We start from the raw sequence: 21271 nt of genomic DNA, 5'->3' as shown, positions 1-21271 counted from the left end.
AATCATGAACGTGTATTTTTTTTGTCTGGGAAGTTTTATTCGTTGCAAAGAATAAAGCTACACAATAGGATACATGTGCTGTATCCACCACTGGTATCGAAATCCATTTTTTATTATAAACCATCACACTCATCTAAGGACTTCAGAAATATACCTAAAAGTTATAAAAATAAGCCCTTAGTCAATCTATTTCTTTTGTGTTTTGAATTTCACACAAAGCTACACAAAAGCTATCTGCGATAGCCGTCCCTAATTTAGCAGTGTAAGACTAGAGGGAGACAGCTAGTCATCACCACCCACCGCCAATTCTTAGGATACTCTTTTACCAACAAATAGTGGGATTGACCGTAACATTATAACGCCTCCACGGCTGAAAGAGCGAGCATGTTTGGTGTAACGGGGATTTGAACCCGCGACCATCAGATTATAAGTCGAGTGCATTAACCACCTGGTCATGCCCGCCCTAGTCAATCTGCTAAGTCATTTATAAATTTTAAAAAAAAAGTGATCAATTTCAAAAGTTATAACTTAGAAAAATGTATATTCATGCTCTTAGTAATGTTTAAACAGTGGATATTTTCTTACTATATTTTTTAAAATTTAAAACAAGGGGATTAATTTGGAGAAAAATAGGTTAAAATAAAAATTTTCAGTAGCTATTTATATAATTTCTGTTATATCACACATTTTCTGTCAGTTTAGGCATTACTATATATGTAAGTATAAACAGTGAACGATAATTTTCAGACATTTTGATTTTCCAATTCTTTTGGTGCAAGGAAACTCATTATTCTCAGCAGAGGGGGGGAAAAAGGGTTTCCCACCACGTGAAAGATAGTTTGGTTTGTTTGTTTTGAATATCGCGCAAAGCTACACAAGGGCTATCTGCGCTAACCATCACTAATTTAGAAGTGTAAGACTAGAGAGAAGGTAGCTAAACATCACCACCTACCGCCAATTCTTGAGCTACTCTTTTACCAACAAATAGTGGGATTTACCGTAACATTATAGCGCCCCCACTGCTGAAAGGGCGATCATGTTTAGTGTGACGGAGATTCGAACCCGCGACCCTCTGATTACTAGTGAACGCCTTAAACCACCTTGCCATGCCGGGCCCCTGAAAGATGGGCCTGAGATCTCTACAACTATGATTGAAAAAATCTAACTAATTGGTCTTTGTATGCAATTAATATAGCCTTTGATGAAGCTTGTGCTTCACTTTTATCTGGTGGGCAGAGCACAGATGATCCATGGTGTAGCATTGCGATTAATTCCAAACAAACTGACAAACAAATTCTCTCCCCACTCGTCAACACTGTGCACTTTAAGGTAATATCAAACGTTGAACTGATTCTTTGGAACCTTTTTTTTTTGCCTCCGCCCATTCCAACCTCTGAACTAACCTTCTTTTCTTTTAATATTATTGGCAGTTTACTGATGATATACATTTGAGTTTCCTGAAGAGCAGCGATAAAGTCACGGACTTGCAACAATAAAATCCGGAATTTGATTCCCTGCGGAGGACATAGCATATAGTCGAATGTACCTTCCTACGAAATTAAACAAACAAATGAAAGCGTTAATTTGTATATATAATTCTAGGTTTTTTTATACGACTCTTTCATAGTTCATGGAAACATAAAATTAATTTAAACAATATTAACGAAACAGTTATTGATTTAACAATATATATATATATGTTTATAAGAAAACCATGGTCTGTGCAATATACTCCACTATGCATTCAACACAGCTGTTAATAAATCAATCCAATAAAACATTATAATAAACGACGATGTAAAATCCTGACTTTACACTAAGACAAAAAGTGTGATAACAGTTTTATAACGTCAAAAATCTAATTTCGATACCCGTGGTAGGCAGAACATAAATAGCTATTTGTGTAGCTTTGCGCTTAGTAACAAAACAACTGATCAACATATTCAGAGGCCTTAGTATGAAGCTTAATGTGTGGTTCTAAATTTAAAATGGGTATTTAACTGATTGCGTTCCATGGATTAAATATCAACCCATCACGGGAGTTAGTTTGATCTTATTATAAGTCTTTTTTAGGTGTACTAAGAATGTTATGGGCATAAAACTTCTAGTGAAGATGGATCTGTAGGACATTATATGTTATTTACTAATTTTTAAACCATTGAAAAAAAACTGGACAAACTTGTTATTTCACTCTCTTGTTGATTTGCCAAAACAAGGTGCTGACGCAGGTGAAGCCCTCACGCGGTAAAATTTGATACTATTGATACTCTTATAAACTATAGACGGCACACTGCTTTATTATAGGTTACGACGATAATCAAATCAGGCCTAATTTCAAACCAACGTTGGGAATTACATCTGACTGCTGAATTAATGACACTTCAACAATGTGTTTTATTCTCTTTTACAAAAAAGAGTCCTTTGAAGTCCTTGAACCCAAGCTGCTGTTGAATGTTTGAGACATAAAAATGACCTTGAATAATTATAAAGCATATCTTCTTAATGCTGTCGGCAACACGTTTTTGTTACATGTAACCTGCATTATAGACAGCCAGTGTTATTTTCTTTCCATAAAAAGGATATCCTAGTGTTAACAAATATTACCAACAGCGTCGCCGAAGGAAATGGCAGTAAGAGCTAACTAGTGGTGTTATTAAATTCCTCACTGAACATATGCCATATATGTTCATTATTAACATATCTGTAAGAAGCGACCTTAAAGTTATAAAATCTTTATGTTGCAAATATTTTTGATGAAAAATTAAAATAACAATAACTACCTAGAATAAGAACTAAAGCTTTAAACTTAAGAATCAAAACAATTATGCGAAACGTATAGATTCATAAATACTTTTTCGAAAAGAACGTTATTTAGCTGAATCGTCAAAATATAATTTGTAAATGAAACTCAAAACCCTGAATTTTGCCTAAAGGTTTGTTCTTGTTGTTTGTAATTTTGCGCAAAGCCATGGGAGGGCTATCTGCGCTAGTGGTCCCTACTTCAGCAGTGAAAAACTCGATGGAAGGCTGATAGTCATCAATACTCACCGCTAACTTCTGGGCTACTTTTTAATCAACGAATAGTGGGATTGACCGTCACACTATAATATCCCCATGGCTAAAAGAACAAGCATGTTTATTGGTGAAAGGGATTCGAACCCGCGATTCTCAGATTTTGAGTCAAGTGCCCGAACCACCTGGCCATAGCAGGCCAAATCTGTACATTTGTAGTTAAGCACAAAGCAACACATTGGACAATCTGTGCTTTGCCCACTAAGAGTATCAAAACTCTGTTTCAGCATTGGGCCCTTGGGGGAATTTCACGAAAAGAACACTGAGCACGATTGTGTTTGTATAAAACAGAAAAAGTTAGGTTCATAGAATCAATTTCTTCAGTATTCTAAGTGTTTGATACGAAATGATTTACAGTTAACCAGCAGTCAAGATATTTGATAGAAAGTATTAGGTCATCAAATAAGTAATGTCCGAAAATTTAGTACAGAAAGTGCATCATGATTTCTGTCTTTGTAAAAGGCTTTAACGACTAAAATATGTAGTAGGACGTGTGAAAAAAAAATTCAGACAAATAAAAGAAACTACCCCAACTCCACTTTACCAGATCATTAATGAAATAAACCCTTATGAAGATGGATGTATCTGAGGAGAACATTAGGCATATAATGCTTTATGAGTTTAAAAAAGGCAATGGTGCAGCAGAAACTACACGAAACATTCAAGGTGTTTATGGTGCAGAATCTCTGAATGAAAGAAAATATTGAAGTTGGCTGTGCTGTAACAGTTGAAGAACTAGCACAGAAGCTTAATTAAACCCATTCAACATTTCACCGTCATCTTCAACAGCTTGGAAAGGTGTCAAAACTTGGAAAATTGATCCTCCATGATTTGACAGAAGCCAACCTTAGAGCAAGAGTGGACATTTGCACTTCTCTGCACTCTCGTGAACGTAACTCACCTTTTCTGGACAGGTGAGTGACTGGAGATGAAAAAGGGATATTTTATAAAAATGTCGAGCACCACAGACAATGGATTAGTGCAGGTAAACTGGCTAAAGCACAGTCCAAAATGAACCTCCACTCTAGGAAAGTCTTCTTAAGCATTAGGTGGGATATTGTTGGTGTGATCCACTTTAAGTTGCTGCCATCAATGTAATGATTACACCAGGCTTCTATTATCAACAGTTAGAGCACTTGAATGTCGCACTGAAGGAAAAGAAGCCTGCTTTAATCAATCATAAAGGTGTTGTGTTACACCAGAATAATGCACGACCCAATACAGCAAAGATCACATCTGTAAAGATTGAAGAGACAGACTGGGAAAAACTTCCACATTCTCCTTATTCTCCAAACCTTGCCCCATCTAATTATCATTTATTCTGAAGCTTGCAGAGCTATCTTGATGGAAAAGAGCTTGTAGCCCATAAAGATGTCAAAGCTACCCTATCTACATTCTTTTCCTCCAAACCCCAAGAATTTTATAGAAGTGGCATTCAGAAGCTTGTGAATCGTTGGCAGGAAGTAATTAATAATAATGGAACATAGAGTATTGATTAAATAACATTAAAAGCATTTGAAACCCTTTCTCTTTTTCTGAACCTAAAATCGGATATTACTTCCGGGATGACCTGATATCTTGCGGCGCGGTATTTAGTATTCAGGTTAATCTGATATAAGGTGTTTTGCAGCAACAATAATTAGTATTCAGGTTAATCTGATATAAGGTGTTTTGCAGCAACGATAATTAGTATTCAGGCTATTTGATATTGTTTCTTGCAGCAATTTAATCAGTTTCAGGTTATTTAATGTAAAGTGTCTTCAGATATGTTAACTGATAGTTATAGGTTTTAACATTAAGTGTCTTAAGTGAATTATTTAATATGAGATGTTTAAACTTGAAGCACGTTAAATTTTGGAACTGTATCTTACGGTGTTTTTTTAATGATTATCTTCTTGAAGCATGTTAATCAGTGATATGGTGTTTGTTTAATATTCATTGCTCTGAAGTACATTAATCAGGGGTATGGGATGGCATTTGTTTAATATTCATTGTCTTCAGGCATGTTTATCGATGGTATGGGATGTTTAATATTCCGTGTCCTGAGGCGTAATAATTTACAGTATGGTAAAGGAAAGTTATAGTTGTAGGGGACTCTCGAATGAGGTCTGTAGATGAAGTACTATATGGAATAAATAGAAGTAAAGTAATATGTTTATGCAATCCAGGAGCAGGGGTACAGGATATAACTGATAGAACCAGAGATATAATTAAGGGTGCTAGTAGCAATATCATTCTTATTATACATGTTTGAGCCAATGATGTAAGGAGAGATGGATGTGAGGAACTTATTTGTAAGTATAAACATTAATTAAGGCATTTAAGGAAATGTGTTATAGCTTGATTTTGTTAGGGACATCGCCAAGAATAAATTATAGGGATGAGATATTAAAAAGGCTGCGAGGATTAAATGCTGAATTAGATCCACATGTAGGAATGAGCCAATATGCTAGTTGGATCTGTGGGATCATTTTACTGGGAAGGTTTTTTATTCGAATAGACGACTTACACTTAGACAAGGAAGGAGCTGGTACGTAAGCAAAGGCTATTACAACACTCAGCTGTAGGGGTTGGTTTAAACTAGGGCTAAGTAGAAGAGAGATGGCTATGATAGTAGTACAAAAGGAAATATAACTGACGGGAAAACATGTACAAGAGGCATAAAACGTAAACGTACTTTAAAATATATGATTAATTGTTATTTTAATAATGCTAAAAGTGTTAGGAATAAAACTGACGAGTTCAAAGCAGTTGTGGAACTTGAGGATTTTTATATTATTAATATCACTGAGACTTGGTTGGATTTCAATAATTTTGACGAGAGAATTTGTTTTTCAAATACCTGGCTACAGATTATTTACTAGAGATAAAATTATTGAAAAAAGAAAGAAAGAGTAGCATTACATGTGATAAATGAATGTATCCTGTTGAGTTAGAGATAGTAAAGAAAATAGCAATAAGGTTGAGTCAGTTTGAATTAGTGGACATAAAAGGAAAAGTCTTGTGTGGGGATTTATTTTTGACTACCAAGTCGGAATATGTAAGTCAAAGAGAAACTCTATAATGCGATAAGAATGGTAATTGAAAAAGATGTGGTTATTATATGAGATTTTATTTATAAGGGTATTGATTGGGAAAATTTCTTGTCTGACATTTAGAGGGATAGATTTTTGGTAATTGTTCAGGATACTTTCATACACCAACTGGTGATGGAACCTACAAGAAAAAGAGCTATGCAAAGTTTAATACCAGCATCCGACGTAAATTTGATAGACAGAATTTTGTTTGGCAAGCTCTTAAGTACAAGCAACCATTGTACAATTAGTTGTGTGATTTTACTACATGAGGAAGAATAGTACCATGATTCCAAATTTCAGAAAACCAATGTTGATGGAATGAAATATGATATGGCTTCTGTAGATAGTACTAAAGAGTTGAGAGGGGACCTTGTGGGAAGCATTTAAGAAAAAATTGTGTTTTCTTGTAGTAAAACTACATCGGGCTATCTGCTGAGACCTCCGAGGAGAATCGAACCCCTGGAAAAATGGACAAGCATACAGAAGACATATATTCTCTATGAAAAAAAAAAAAGAGAGGAGTAGGTAACGGGACAGAATAAGCCAGTACTTATTAAAGTCTTAAAGAGCATATTATGGATAAACATAACAAATTAAAGAAATTTAAATTACTGGAAATAATAACGACTTGGAAGATTCTGGGAGATCAAGATATTTGGTTAAATGTGAAGTTAAAAGGACGGAAACTGTACAAGAAAGAGGGTTGACTGAGAAAGTTAAATGAAACAATAAGGAATTATTTAGGTATATGATGGGTAAAAAAATGGTAGGACGGGGACTGGGTTTCTTAAAAATGGTATTAAAGAGCTGATCTCAGAAGATTATGAGATGGTAAACTTATTAAATTATGCGTTCTCTCCAGAGCGCTTAATGTATGGAGAAAATATTAATTTAAAATATATCAATTTAAGTTCTGAAATGGTAAGAGAGAAGTTGGAAAACCTAAAAATTGATAGATCCCGTGATCCAGACGACTTTTAAAATAACTCAACGATTTCATTTGTGAACCTCTATCTAATATCGTATATAGGTCATTGAGTAGTGGAAGTGTATTAGATGGTTGAAAGTTGGCTAATGCTAGTCCAATATTTAAACGAGGTAATAAACACTGTACAGGCAATTATAGGTCAGTTAGACTTACATCAGCAGTTGGAAAGGTTTTGAAAAGTATGGTTGAAGATGCATTGTCGAGTCACTTAAAACAGTTTGACATAGTGTTTGTTTTGTTTTGAATTTCGTGCAAAGCTACTCGAGGGCTATCTGCGCTAGTCGTCCCTAATTTAGCAGTGTAAGACTAGAGGGAAGGCAGCTAGTCATCACCACCCACCGCCAACTCTTGGGCTACTCCTTTACCAACGAATAGTAGGATTGACATTATAAAGCCCTCACAGCTGAAAGGGCGAGCATGTTTGGTGTGACGGAGATTCGAACCCGCAACCCTCGAATTACGAATCAAACGCCTTAACACGCTTGGCCATGCCGGTCCATATTGATATAGTGTTAGCATGGTTTCACTGAGGGAAAGTATTGTTTAACAAACATTCTGATATTCTTTGAGCATGTTACTGCAAAAGTTAATAAAGGAAATATTATGGATTTGGTTAATTTTGACTTCTGAAAGCGTTTGATAAAGTGTCCCACAAAAGACTTGTCACAAAAATTAAATCTATGGGTGTGGAGGAAATGTTATTAAATTAGATAAAAATCTAGCTGGAGAGTAATAGCAAATAGAGTTAGGTCTGACTGAATCATGGTTACAAACGATGTTCCTCAAGGCTCTGTGCTGGGTCCCCTGCTGTTTGTGATTTATATTAATAATATACTCTTTAGAATAACTAATAAGATTTTGAAGTTTGCAGATGACGTTAAGATTTTTAGGGTGGCTAACTGATCAAAAGCACTACAAACTTCCATGAAGATTTAAATCATCTAATACATTAAGCCAATATGTGACAGATGATGTTTAACTATCCAAAATGTAAGACAACAAAGGTATGTTTTTTACAATTCATATTATTGTTACAAGTTAAATGAGAGTACCTTAAACACTGTGTTGTGATCAAAAAATCACTTAAGCCATCTAAACAGTGCATCGTAGCTAGCAATAGGGCTAATAGGATTTTAGGTAGCATCTGTGGGATCACGAAATACAAGACAAGGGATATTATTGCTTCACTGTATAGATCACTTATAAGGCTTCATTTGGAATACTGGATACAGTTTTGGACTCTCTTCCGAAATTCCTCTTCCAGAATTGTTGGAGAAAGTTCAGAAAATAGCCACTAGGACGATACCTGGAATAATGAGATTGTCCGATGAGAAGAGACTAAAACCTCAACTTGTTTTCGCTGGAGAGGAGAAAGATCAGAGGATATTTGATTAAAGTGTTTAAGATTATTAAATGTACTGATAACATAGATCCATTTTGTTGTGTTTATAAGTGAAAACAATAAGACAAAGGACAATAAGTTCAAATTTTGGCAACGTACAAGTCGTTTGCAGTTTAGATATTACTACTTTTCAAACAACATGGTTAGCTTTTGGAATGAGCTATCTTCAAGGGTAGTGAAGGCAGAAAATTTAACTCAGTTGAAGAAAAGAATGAATGAATACATGACTAGTAAGGGGTAGTTAAAATTGGGAACTGGAAAAGACATCCTTGATTGGCTAATAAGCACATTTTTGTCCATTTAAAGAAATAGTGAATTATGAATTTATGTTAATTGGTTGTATATTGATTGTTTAATATTCGGTGTCTTGAAGGATAATAATTTATGGTATAGCATTTTTTTAATATTCATTGTCTTGAATCATATTAGCTGATGATATAGCGATTGTTTAATATTCGTGTCTTGATGTACATTAATAGGGATATGGTATTTATTTAATATACAACGTGTAGAAGCATAGTAATCGGTATGGTATTTGTTTAATAGTGTTTTGCAGTGTATTAATCTATGGTATGGGGATTTTTAATATTTAGTGTCTAGGAAAAGTTCAGCAATCTTTGTTTTGGAAATTTAGAGTGAAGTGTCTTAAATCGAGTTAACCAATAACTGTTTTCCGAGTGTTTGATATAAAATATTTTGAAACATGAATTGGTAGAATTGGGATTACTTAGTATGAAATGCCTTGGGACATCTTAAACAAATAAATGTATTCTTAAATGCCATGACAATTTAAATCAGCAAAACTTGGCTAGTAGAAACAGATGACCATCTTTTCCACTAATGAAATGTCCATCTGGTAGCTGGAAGTGAAATTTCATACTAAGTTATTTAACTGGAAGTGCAGTAGTTAAACAAAGGAAGGGGAAACGTTTCTTTTACTAAAAACGTCATGTTGTGGTAAACAGTTTTGAATGTGAACAAGAGTAGTTATTACCCACTGCAGCATTTTTCGTTAGTTAAAAAAAATGATTCGTACGATCTTCCCAAACACAAGACCCTGTAATATATCACCCTCCTTGTCTTTAAACTCCACCCTTCACTACCTAAAACGGGTGGTACACAGGCTTAACATTTTTCCCTGTTTGAACAAATCACAAGGTTTGTTGAGTTTACTATGTAATAACCTGAATTGCCCCTGACATCTGGTAACGAGGCGTTTAAAATGGATAACCTCACACGCAACTTGACGAACAACAACCTTAACAAACAAACCTCGGTATGTTATTACTGTTCCATTGAAGCCTAGATTTGTCTTTTCATAATACTATTATACCTCTTACCTGTTGTTTCTAATCTTTGTAAAAAAAAACACAATTGTTTTCGTGCAGTATTTAGGTGTTTATTCTCACCCAAGGAAGCAAAAATGTAAAAATAATTCAATAGATAAATGACACATACAAAGGTAAGCATGCATTGTTCTTGTGATGCGTATGTTTAAAACTTATATCCGTTTGATATACGTACGTGCAATGGGTTGCTGTTTATGGTGACGTCTTTCAGCGGTGACTCTACATGTCATAAAACATTAATAATTATTAAAGCTAAAAATGCTAACATTTGTAAACGAACATTAACTCCTCCCATCGACGTTGTTAGACAATATCCATAATATACAAAATATTTCAAGAGTGAATGGTATTTAAGGGACGATAAGGGGACATAAACTACAACATATACACTTCAATAATAAACACAGTATCAACTAAAGAGGACTTCTTTGTGAGAAAGATATATTGGAGCACACTCAATTTTGACCTTATAATACATATAATAATTTCTGCGTAAACAGACTTATTGAAAATGACATAACTTGATGTTCAGGCAAATAAGATCTATTCTTCGACGTGCTATATGTAACTTCATGCATTATGCAACTCAGGACGCTATTAATAGTAATAATTTTTATTATATTTACAGATACAGACAATATATTCAAGGTCCCTATTAAATATGCCCGACGTGGCCAGGTGGTAAGACACTCGACTCGTAATCTGAGGGTCACAGGTTCGAATCCCTGTCGCACCAAACATGTTCGTTCTTTCAGCGGTGGGGGCGTTATAATGTGACGGTCAATCCCACTATACTTTGGTAAAAGAGTAGATCAAGAGTTGGCGGTGAGTGGTGATGACTAACTGTCTTCTCTCTCGTTTTACACTGGAAAATTAGGGACGGCTAGCGCAGTTAGCCCTCGTGTTGCTTTGCGCAAAATTCAAACCAAACTCTATTAAATACTCTTCACATGTTATTTTTGTCTGTTTGTTTTATATTTGACCTCTGCAAAATCAAAATAAAGGCACGAATCTTATATGCATCTGCTTTAGTATGTGGGAGTTGTTGCGACGCATCATTGTAAAAGGTCTTGTCTGGATCGGTTGGAATATGAAGGAATGACAGCCCAAAATCTCTACCTTTGCAAACTTTTTCACATTTGGCTCTTGTAAAATCACAAATCTCACATTTTTCTGCTTCAGTCTGGCTTCTTCATGCCAAGTCTCATTTTAAGTGATAGAAAAATTAAAGAATTGCTAAGCAGCCCAAAATATGCTTTTGTTGTGGTTGACCTGCTACCCCTAACATGGAGCCTAAATAATATATAAAAAATGAAGAAAGAATTTGGGCGCATTGGACCAAAGTATATGTTCTTAAGTTTTAGGAAATAAAGGAATATCATAAAACTGTAACTGTTGGAAATAGGAAGAAAAAAACATGTGAAATGTTGTATTTCTCTCTCGCTATGAGTGACACGTAATTAACAAGTACGGAATGCTAACACTTAAAACGTTATTGTTAAATAAAGTCAATCGGTATGTTCACTTGATATCAGTTTGAATCCTTTAGTTAATGGACTTTTATTTTTAACTCATGTTTATTTTCAGTCCTGGTCAATATTTTAAATTTTTCGCTGTTAATAGGTTCCTTATAATTATGTAGCGATATCTTTCAATATTAGATTATAATGTAATTTCAAATTTACATTTTTTTTTGTATACGACCTAGTGATAGAACTTATAAAATCCAAATTACATTTAGGAGATTTATACTAATATACTACATTCGATGATTCATAAATAGATGTCTCAGTTCTATTACTGATCATCTGATAATTATATTTCTTAAGTGATTTCTAACACGTAACGCCTGTTTTCCAATACGAGTTCGTATATGATAAAACCAGAGTAATTCTTTCTCTGCTTTCCACGTGGACGATGTTGAAAAGATTCTCTTATTTAAATATTCTTGAATAATTTTATTTATAATATTTGTTTAAAATCACATATGTGCAAAAGCATTCAAATTAGATATATACATCATACTTAAATATTAAGAAACACAGGATATAAAGTTAGTTCTAATGGATCCATAAATATGCTAACTAAGAATAAAGGAAAGTCTTAGACTCAAACCGAGGTTAATTAAACAGAACAACACAATTCATTTATTGCATAATTAGCTAGTTTCTTTTTTTTCTGCATAAAGTATATTAGGCTGAAATGATTGACGTTTGGAAAACCGAACCTATCTCGCAAGCTGTATAAATCATAATTAATGCCATACTAAATTTAACCAGTATTTGTTAAAATTTGGCTCATAAAGTTCAGTCTTAAGTTCTGCTTCTGAAAATAAAACTTTACCACGTCTTCTGTTCGTTTCCATTATCAATAACCTATATAATTAATGGTTAGTTACTTGTGGAGCGCTGAGTAACACAACGGGCTGGCTACCTGTGCTCTGCCCGCCGTGAGTATGGAAACCCAAATTTTAGCGTTATAAACCCTCTTTCTTGTCGCTGAGCCACCGGGAGGAAGGTTAGTAACCGATATTAAGTAACTCATAAGCATTTAGCATTAAGTGATCAAACAGTCCTCTAACCGTAACAGTGATTAATAATCTTATCTTCACAGCTTTACCACGTATACGAACTTGATTACCATATCTATTTTCGTGCGCGTCAAGCACGAACTTAAAATTCACACATGATGTGTTTGCAGATCAATCGAATGATCAACTTCCTAGTGTTTATCGTAATGATTATACGGTTAGAAAGTAAGCTTACACAGTATTTGACTTTAGAAGATACCTGTACAGCTCTGACAATGTTTCTAACAATACGGTCGTATCACATGAAACATAGATAAAACTGATTATGTTGTAATTCACAAATGTTGTTGTTGTTTTGAATTAAGCACAAAGCTACACAACGGGCTATCTGTGCTCTGCCCACCACGGGTATCAAAACCCGGTCTTTAGCGTTGTAAGTCCGCAGACATACCGCTGAGCCATTGGGAGGGGGACATTCACAAATGAATTACTGCTAACTGCTAGTTTTCTTCCAATACAGTAATTTAAAAGTTTTACTGAAATACAACTAATGTGACTAAATTAGTTTAAAGCTTTAACACGGTTCATACGTTTTCGTTTTGTTTTTCTCCTAAGCCTTAATGAATACACGTGCAATTTTACAGGATCTATTGAAGAGTATTCATAGAAGTAGCACGAGTTACGCTTCTGAAGTCTCAATGTTTAAAAAACACAGATTTGTTGATCGTTAAATTCTTAAATAAATATATCATCCGTTAGAAAGGAAATCGCTAAACCTGAAGAACTGCGACAATGTCTTTCTAAGGTCGTGTAAAAAGTAATAAACAACCACAGTACTTTGTAATTAAACACGTAGAGCATAGGTTTTATAAGAAGACTTTAATAGCATACTTTACTCTCGTATTTGTCCCTCAACAATAACCATATTATGTAAACTGAAAGTAAAATGTTTGCGTTTCTTCAGTGCTTAAGAAAGACATAGGTGATATTTGACGTTTCATGATCAGCCTTTATTATACATACAGAAACAATATATGTATCTGAAATGTTAAAAAGAACCGAGTTAGAATTATCTCACATGAAGGCAGACGTAAACTACAGTATTAACAATTTGTTATGACAGACTTTAAACGTAGTATCAACAGATTTTTATAACAAGCTTAAAACATAATATCAATAGTTTGTTATGACAGACTTATGCTATTGTATTAGTTCATAGAAACAATTCCAGAAACAAACATTCCGTATTTATTTTTACCTCACGGGCAATGGTATACCCTTAATCTGCACCTGCATAGTATAAACAGTTTGGTATGGCATACTTAAAACAGTGTCAACAGTTTGTTATCATATGCTTAAAACATAGTATCAACAGTTTAGTATGACAGACTAACATTATTGTATTATTAATTTTCTATGACAAACTTAAACCGTACTATTTATAGCTTCTTATAATAGACTTTAAAATAGTAACAGTTTCTTATAACAAAATGAAATAATAGTATTACTTGAGTTTATGACTAAGTCAGGTCTAATACAGTATCAGCCAATTTCATTGATAGAAATAAACGTTTAAAAACTTATTATTCTTTTCATGTTATATTTTATTGGTGAAAATGATGAACTGACATAAAAAAATGCATTGTTTAAACACGGGTTTTCTTGCGTTGTTTCGTCCGTTCGTAACTGCACATTATTACACAGCGTTCCAAAAGTTAATATACTTACATGGATAGTGCTAAAAGAGTGATGTCACCTTCTCATGTTTTATTGAGTCATCGTCCTCATGGAAGGACATTTTGGAGAAGACTTCATGAGGCAGCGTCAGCTGGTGAGCGTGTCGTCCCTAAGAACCATGCGGGTCATCACTCTTACGCTCTCTCTCTCCCCCATGGCATCTTTCTCCTCTTATTTATTCATTTAATTTTTTTTTATCCAGCTTAAACTCGGACCTCCAAAGTTCTGAAACTTTCATTTGTGGACCAACGACCGTTGTGGTATTAATTTGTTACGGTTAACGACCACAAAAGTTTCAACATCTCGGTGTTTGATGTTAATGAGGGTGTTGATTGTATCATCAACCTGTGGATACAGCCGAAAGCAGATTTATAACATGCGCGTTTCTTTGTGGCAATAAAACGAAAGAAATTTGAAAAAAATTCAACAGCTTATCCGAAACCTTTCTTAACATTCCTCAGTTGCGTAAATGAGTCAAGTAATGAAATCCGATACTGAACAAGTTACCTAATACGAAACGTCTAGATAGGAACATAAAAATACCTTATCTGTATCACTTATAATTCTAGCAATGTTTATTTGTTTCTCAGATGCTTCATACATGAATAGTCTCTGTTATGGAGAATGTTTTACTGTTTTGTACACTATGAACTCCAGAAACAAACATTCCATATTTATTTTTACTTTTCGGGCAATAGGATACCATCAACCTGCACACGTTGTTATAATAATGTATAACATTTCACAAAGCATATCACGGATTTAGAAAAGAATACATGTTTGATCAGGTATTAATTGAACCATGAAAATGTTTTTACTCATAATTGGGTGATAAAGTATTAATAACAACAACAAGATTTATTGACGTGAAGATTGTCATGCATTATTATTTATTTCGGATGAGTTTCCTATTTATTATGTTATGTACGTTAAGTATTACTATTTCAAGTAACAGGAAATTCAAATTTGAATCCAGAAGTTAATTAACTGTTAATGTGTATCACATTTGTGGTATTTGCCAACAAGATTGATACACATACAATTCTTCAGATTTTAGAATAATAAATTGTGCATTGATGAATGGATGGTAGTCCTTCCTCCAGATCTTAGAATAATGAATTATACATTAATGAATGGAAGGTAGTCTATTTTCCAGATTTTAGAATAATGAATTATGCGTTGATGAATATGTGATGTGGCCCGGCATGGCCAAGCGTGTTAAGGCGTGCGACTCGTAATCTGAGGGTCGCGGGTTCGCATCCCTGTCGCGCCAAACATGCTCGCCCTCCAAGCCGTGGGGGCGTTATAATGTGACGGTTAATCCCACTATTCGTTGGTAAAAGAGTAGCCCAAGAGTTGGCCGTGGGTGGTGATGACTAGCTGCCTTCCCTCTAGTCTTACACTGCTAAATTAGGGACGGCTAGCACAGATAGCCCTCGAGTAGCTTTGTGCGAAATTCAAAAACAAACAAACAAACAAGAATATGTGATGATCCATCCTCTAGTTCTTAGAATAATGAATTATACATTGATAAATGGATGGTAGTCCATCCTCCAGATCTTAGAATAATAAATTATTAATGCCAAATTTTCAGCACGTTACTTAGGTAGATTTCTGTGTGTTGTTTTATATATCTTTGTACGTGTTTCTACATAATACTGTAACGCAACAGTTAAGAACCTCCTAGGAAAGGGTACTCAAATCTTCAATAATGGAAGTTTATTTTTGTAACTAGAAAAGATTCAGTTATCTCTGTTTTGTTTTATTCAGTGGGTAGAAGTATAAAATGAAGTTTCTAAGAATCTCTTTAAGGTAATAAGGTATTCACTTAGTTCCAGTATATCAAGTCGATCCCAGATTATAATTTTACATTGTTGACATTGGAAGTTACTTGGCTGAAAAAGTTTAAACTATTAGACGTGAAGAAAGATGTTAAACGTTGATATCCTCCTCCAAAAAAAAGGCGTTTTTTATTGATTTTATATTTCTATCTCGTTATTAGACATTAAGAACATTTATAATTAATATTTATTTCCCTAAAATGGACTCTTCTATCTTGTTTGATTTAACGGAAGGCTACACTAAATAGTTTCAAAATATTATCTGATAGGGAGAGAATTACCCGACAAACAAGAACAAGTATTAAAATGAAGTAAGTGCTGTTTCACTCTCATTTGTTTGTTTTTATTATTATTCTGTTAAAGGAATTCCAAGAAAAATAATGGAAAGCATATTATATGTAATTGATTATTAAGATCATTATATAAGAAAATAAAAAAACGTTCACTGGTTTTTGTTACTCGCCATTTGAACAAAACATTGATTTGTTTCACAACAAAATGCAGAGTGGTTCTAAGATTTTAAAGGGCAGCATTGGGTTCGATCATTTTTATAATTACACATGCTCACAGAAGTTTATATTCGCTTGTGACCTTCTGTTAGTTGATATATTACAAAATACCACAATCTATTTCTATACTGGTAATACGCTCTAAAATAGGTCAGTTAAGAGCGACTTTTTACCTCTGAAAGGTTATCATTGATATTTTTTATGCTGATAAGGACTTTAAAGTTATTAACATCACTTAAAAATACAGCGCATCTCTAACACATGCTGTAATAAACTGACAAACACAGCAGTTCTTAGTTTGTTTGTTTTTTGAATTTCGGGCAAAGCTACGCGAGGACTATCTGCGCTAGCCCTTCCTAAGGTAGCTAGTCATCACCACCCACCAACAACTCTTGGACTACTCTTTTACCAATGAATAGTGGGATTGACTGTACATTTAACACCCCCACTGCAATAAAGGTGCTCATGTTTGGTATAATGGGGATTCGAACCTTTTTTTATTTTGTTAATCCACTGTCATAGAAGGGGTATAAACAAAAATACATCAATCTTTCAAGACTTCTCATGGTAATGACTGAATACCTTACCCACCTGGCCATGGCGGGTAGCAGTTTTTAGACCACTGATAATGGTTCTTGAAAAGACAATATAAACATTTTCAATAACCAGTTTACGTTTTCGGAAATCAGTATAGGTTTTTATTTGGATATAGAGAACAATAATGTTAACAGAATTATGTGATTTTTTTTAATTTTCTGATACTGCGATTATAATTATTATTCATTTTGATTATTACGATCATCAATTAAGTAGAAATTCAAGACGTGAGAGGCCCTGGCATGGCCAGGTGGGTTAAGACGTTCGACTCGTAATCTGAGAGTAGCAGGTTCGAATCACCGTCGCACCAAACATGCTCACCCTTTCAGCCGTGGGGGCGTTATAATGTGACAGTTAATCTCACTATTCGTTGGTAAAAGAGTAGCCCAAGAGTTGGCGGTGGATGGTGATGACTAGCTGCCTTCCCTCTAGTCGTGCGCTGCTAAAGTAGGAATGACTAGCGCAGATAACCCTGAAGTAGCTTTGCGCGAAATTCAAAAACAAACAAACAATCAAGACGTGAGATATTTGGAGAGTCTAAATGTTATTACTTAGATGTTTATTTAGTTTATGTTCTTTTATATACATTCTCTACATCTCTAATAAAGTGTTAGCGCATATCAGTTAAATAATACCAATAAAGTCAAACCTTTATTATCTTACAGACATGCTATTATTTGAGATTATTTTCTTTACTATGGTAGTGTCGTGATTCGAAGAGCTGTTTTGTCCATTATTGTTATCCAAATGCAGTGACTATAACAGGCTGTTATTAATTAAATAACGAATGTATACATGTTTAGTTTAACAATGTTCTCATAGATTATCGGTTGAATTAAACCAACCCATTAGATTATCTTATTCTTACTTCGAAATTGAAATGGGAGAATATTAGCTAGCTCGTAAAGCAGTTATTCATAGCACAAAACCACTGTTTAAGAACTACAAACACAAAAAAACTGCCCTTTGATTTTCATATTTATTTTTCCAACAACGAATTATAACAGCAGATGTACAGCACTAAAACTGGTGAAGCATGAAGCTGCTCAAGGTAAAAAATGAGTAAAATAATAGAGTAAACATATACACGTGGCCATTTTAATTCACCCGCAAGTGGTATCGAACACATTATCTCTCTCGTGCCACATGACTACTTTACCAAATGAGCTAAATAATCAACCCTTTAGCTAGCAAGACACTTTTTATAGCAATTCAAATTGCCACAGTTTTCCTCCTCTTCCCTCTCACAAATAAGGACCATCCTCTAATGGTAATAATTTGTTTTTTCTTTCCAAAAGTGGGTCCAAGGCCTCTCGCACTATAAATAAGTGCTTTAACAACTGAATTTAAAAAGTTAACCTACTAGCAGATGCTAGTGAAAAACTTTCGATATAATTCAAATTACCATAACTAAAAGTTAGAGTAACAGAAAGAAAGAAACTTCATGGTGAATAATTCAAGATTGTAGATTTTGTAACCAAGAAGGCGCCGTAAGAGAACTGACATTAAACGATTTGTTTGTTTGAAGTTAAACACTGCGTTACACAATGTACTGGCTGCGCTCCCCACTGGTATCGAAGACCAGTTTCTGCCGTTGTAAATCCACTGATATACCTCTGTTCCACTAGCGTGGTGTCAAAGGACTTGCCTCACCTAAATATAAGTTTTTTCGTGTAAACTTGGAAAACATTTATTTAAAGATTTTTGTTTTACCCTTATATGACTAAAAGTGACTTTTTTACCAATTTTTACTGAAACTATATAACAATTAAAGCTAAAAGCTGAAGTGCACAGACAGGTACAAACAATGTATATACTGAACACATGACAATCATAAAAGTATATTTAAAATGTTAATGAATACTTTGCATTTATAAAATTTATTTCAATATTTTAGTTTATACAAGTTGCTATGAATGTAATGCTTATTACAGCTCTTTTAACGTATTAGTGTATACAAGTTATTATGAACATGATGTTTATTACAGCTCTTTTAACATACTAGTGTATACAAGAAGTATAATGCAATGTTCATTAAAGCTCTTTTAACATACTAGTGTATACAAGAAGTATAATGCAATGTTCATTAAAGCTCTTTTAACATACTAGTGTATACAAGAAGTATAATGCAATGTTCATTAAAGCTCTTTTCAACCCTTTAATGTATACAGTTTAAAATTATTATTGTGTTCCTAAAAAAAAAGTCTTTTAACGTGTTAGTGTACAGGTAATCGTAGATAAGATTTCTGTAACAGTTTTTTTTTATTACATTAGAGTACAAGCGATCTTACTGGTGTATATGTCTTTCATCAGGTGTAAACAGTGTTTCTAATATGGTGTTCATGTGTGTGGTTTCCTTATAGCAAAGCCACATCTGTTTATTTGCTGTGTCCACCAAGGGAAACCAAACCTCTGATTTTAGCAACGTAAATCCGAAGACTAACCGCTGTCAAACCAGGGGACTTTCTAATATGGACATAAACATGTAACGAATTAACTTACGTCACTTTATTTTGAAACTGTTTATATGATGTTTAGAGTCTATAATCACTAGAGATGTTCTAGAGTAAATATAACACTTTTTTCTTTAATCAACGAGATTTAAAGTCTGTAACCTGATTCTGCCAGAGTTGGGATCAACTGTAGAAAATCAAAGGTTAATACTGATGACCTTCTACTGATGAGAACTGAGATTTGGATGCTAAGCAAACAACGGGGGTGTTCGAAAAATCTGGAAACATGAGTGATTTGCAGCTTTTTTGAATCTAAGATCTTGGTTGAATGACACCTTCCCAGAACACTGGACTGAGTCCAAAGATACCTGGAGTTGACTCCCATGTGCTTCTTTTTCTGGGAACTTCTTAAAGCACATGTGAGAAGATCAGGAACACCGAACATATAAAACAGTACAATCGTGACGAGTGTCGAACTATTGACAATGACACAAATATGCTTCGCAACATTCAAAGAGAATGGAACTACAATCTCTTAACTTGTTTTGAATTACAAGGACATCCTGTAGAACACATTCTGTAAATTTTGCTGAAGTGTCGCTGGTTTCACTTTTTTTGTACATCCTGTATAAGACTTTAACTTTAGCTACTATAGTCTACGAAGTTAAAAGGATTAGCTTTTCATTTCTCTTTTTCTTTTTCTTTTTTTTTTTTGGTTGTTGAAAGACAACGTTTGAAGTTGTTATCATAATTATTAGATCATAGATTCGAAAAACATGTATTGGCAGTAGACGGGTCACAATCATTTGGGAACGTCAAGTACGGTCACTCATGTCACGAGCTATGAACAATCATACATCTATCACAAATAGTAAATCATAAAAAAAAAGATTGTTATACTAAAGAGACTGTTATCTACTGTCCAGTTCTTACAGGTGTTGCTCTATATTCTGTTGCGTGTATAGAGAAGATTTTCTTTTTCTTTTTTGTCAAGGATCTCTAATTGCATCTAAAGTGATTTCAGTGTTCGGGCCTTCTTGGACGTCCCGCAGCTCCCCGTAGCCTCGAGCTATTCTCGTTCCCACATCTCGTTTGAAAAATAGTACATTATACATGTCGGAGACAGATAACAAACTATAGAGTGGTTTCCACCTGCTGCAAATAAGCTATACAGTCGCGAAAATTATACCAATAATGATGTTTCTTTATGAACTCTTAGAAATAAACATATAAGTATAGAGTACCATATTGTATTTCTTTAATTGATCGTAAGTATGCATTGAACAAACTAATTTATGTATGAACACACACACAACACTTCAAAGTTCGGATATAAAAGTGTATACATGTTAGTGTAAAATTACAAACGTGTGTTGAGGACTGAGCGGAAAACACAAACTTACACAACAGGCTATCTACCTTGTGCCTACCAAGGGTATTACAATCAGATTTTCAGCGTTATAAGTCTTCAGACTTATTGCTGAACCATTGGGAGACAACTTAATAACAACGTTTGTTCCTAAGTTTACAGTAAATGTGCTCCCTTCAACAGATTCTTCGACGTTTTTTAAATAACACCAATCAACGTTTGCTTCAGAATGACTTGAAATCTGTGTATTTAATGAGTTTTCCAAGTAAAGTTGCCTGAAATGGAAGAACTGTTATTAGACATTTAATTGGCACTTTTGATTGATTCAAACGTTTATCCCATATAAC

General features: G+C 34.2%; 1 long non-coding RNA gene across 2 annotated transcripts in view; it reads left to right on the top strand.

Annotated features, from left to right (window-relative positions):
• The window catches only part of LOC143223273 (uncharacterized), a 306721-nt gene extending 286551 nt beyond the window's left edge, over positions 1–20170 (top strand). For both annotated transcript variants that reach the window (XR_013012794.1, XR_013012793.1), the window contains exon 3: positions 19466–20170. This is a non-coding gene — a long non-coding RNA (uncharacterized LOC143223273). The remainder of the gene's footprint in view (positions 1–19465) is intronic.
• Positions 20171–21271: the final 1101 nt, after the last annotated feature.

This window comes from Tachypleus tridentatus, chromosome 8 (genome assembly GCF_004210375.1).
Source record: "Tachypleus tridentatus isolate NWPU-2018 chromosome 8, ASM421037v1, whole genome shotgun sequence".
In the NCBI taxonomy this organism is placed as follows: Eukaryota; Metazoa; Arthropoda; class Merostomata; order Xiphosura; family Limulidae; genus Tachypleus; species Tachypleus tridentatus.
Note: the sequence above shows the minus strand (reverse complement) of the source record. Positions and strands in the feature narration are given on the sequence as shown.